Source organism: Phalangium opilio, unplaced genomic scaffold, assembly GCF_054372755.1.
Source record: "Phalangium opilio isolate 3A_F unplaced genomic scaffold, DU_Popi_V2 ptg000032l_1, whole genome shotgun sequence".
NCBI classification, from domain to species: Eukaryota; Metazoa; Arthropoda; class Arachnida; order Opiliones; family Phalangiidae; genus Phalangium; species Phalangium opilio.
In genome coordinates, this window is record NW_028324159.1 from 4761616 (window position 1) to 4763677 (window position 2062).

General features: G+C 43.9%; 1 long non-coding RNA gene across 1 annotated transcript; it reads left to right on the forward strand.

Moving 5' to 3' along the window:
* The first annotated feature begins 388 nt into the window (after positions 1 to 388).
* LOC149685356 (uncharacterized) lies at positions 389 to 1173 on the forward strand. Its single transcript, XR_016384068.1, has 4 exons — positions 389 to 568; positions 690 to 720; positions 777 to 938; positions 995 to 1173. It is a non-coding gene; the product is annotated as an uncharacterized LOC149685356 (long non-coding RNA).
* The last annotated feature ends 889 nt before the right edge of the window (positions 1174 to 2062 follow it).

Below are 2062 nucleotides of genomic sequence, written 5' to 3' on the forward strand. Positions count from 1 at the left end.
TTCCTCCGTAAAATTTGAGCAGGATCTTAGACCAGATCCATCAGGCGGCCGAGGAAGAAGAATGGCTTGCCAACAACGAAGTACGCCCGGCCGTCGAACAAGTGTACGCGGTCGAGACAAATTATGTTATCGAAGCCCTGGGTCAAACCCTGTTGGGTTTCATGGTATTCCCTGTAGAACCCCTAGAAGGGGCACCCCTAGTCGAGGAACAGCCCTTAAACATAGCTAAATGTTATTCCGGCTTGTAAGTTATATAGTTTTTTTTCTTTTTTAAGACCATTTCTAATTTCTTTTTTCTTTACAGTCTCAATACGGCCATCTTAAAGTTTTTTAAAAGGAGAGCCCGAATATACAGGGAATCTGAAGGGGAGGTTGATGTTGACGGCGTGATTGACGCCGCGTCCGTTCGGACAGCAACCGAGCACGACATACGTCGGGCGAAACTGTTCCTCGACAAAGTCGCCTACGGGGTGCTCGCCCAACAGATGGTAGATCTAGGGCTTTTTCGCTAACATAAATATCCGCGTCTCGGGGGGGCTATTCAATTTCCCGCCCCTAGCCCCCAAAGGTAAGAAACCGTTTTTGTATATTATAAGGGGGGGGGGTTAAAGAGTGTCTGGGTTTCAACGGTCCCCCTCCATACTATATATACGGAGAGTTTCCCAATACTAAAATCATTCTCGCTTTAGCTTCGGCCAGAACATCATCCACCATTATCATGTGAGCATACTGTTTTTTTCTGAAATCGTGGAAAGACTAACTTTTGAACTTAATAGGGCGTACAGTCATATTGACGATGTTCTTTTGTACACGGACGACGAGGAGGACCCGAGACAAAATTTTCACGAGTGGCAACAGCGTCAGCCACCCCCACATCAACCCCAGGAAAACCCGCCGAGAGTAAATGAACATCTGCCAAATGATTGCAGCCTCTTCAGGTAAAGTCTCTATATTTTTTAAAACTTTAATGGCTATATTCAAACATTTTTTATAGGATCCTTGCTGATGTCCATAAGGACTTAGTGAGGATTCGCGCGGAGAATCTCGGACATGGTTTTGATCTCCGCGAGGACGATGTTGTCTTGCGGGAGTGAGTTCTCGACTCATACCATTCGTTGACATAACACCCACTCCCGGAAACCCTATGCCGGTTTACGTTAACACGTCTCGCTCGGGCTCGTAAGTTAATTAGCATTATTTTTTTAAAGATGGATCCCTAATATCTTTTCTTTCTATTTTTAGTCTCAATACCGCTATCACCGACTATTTCAAGGGGAGAGCGGGTACCCCCAATGAGGGAGTCCTAGACCGGCTTAGGCAAAAACGTTTCCTCAGAGCTGTAGCCGATGATGTTCATTTACAAACAGGCCTTTAATCTTTAAATTTTTTTCTATTTAAAATTATATATATATATGCAAATAAAACATGGATAAAATATTTAAAATTATATATATATACAAATAAAACATGGATAAAATATTTAACGCCTCTTGATTTATACATACATATCGCAAAACTAAAAAAAATGCCCCGCTTTAAAAAAATATTTTACCGGAATTAAAATTCCGTGTAAAATTAAAAAAAAACGTTGGGAGAGAAGTTCCTAGGCTTGTACAGGCATTCCCCCGCTTTGCACGTGTAACGGAGAGAGGAAACCGAGAGATATATTCCTATAACATTTCAGTGCTATACGGAGAGAAAACGCGCGCCGCTAGGCTTGTACACGCATTCCCCCGCTTTGCACATGTAACGGAGAGAGGAAACCAAGAGAGAGGAAAAAAAACTCTCCAGTCTTCACAACGCTCTCGCGGCACTCGCCGCTAGGCTTGTACATTCGCAAGCGTAAAAATAAAGAGACGGTCAAAGGGAAAGAGACGGTGAAAGTCAGGAGGGAACCAAGAGAGAGAGAAAAAACTCTCCAGCCTTCACAGCGCTCTTGCGGGTATCAGGCTGGGTAAAGAGAAAGTGAAAGTCAGAATAAAAAGGGGGGACTTAGCGCAAAGAGAGAGCATACACTCAAGAACAACCTCCACCCTTCAGGTGGAGGAGGTGAGGGGGAGAC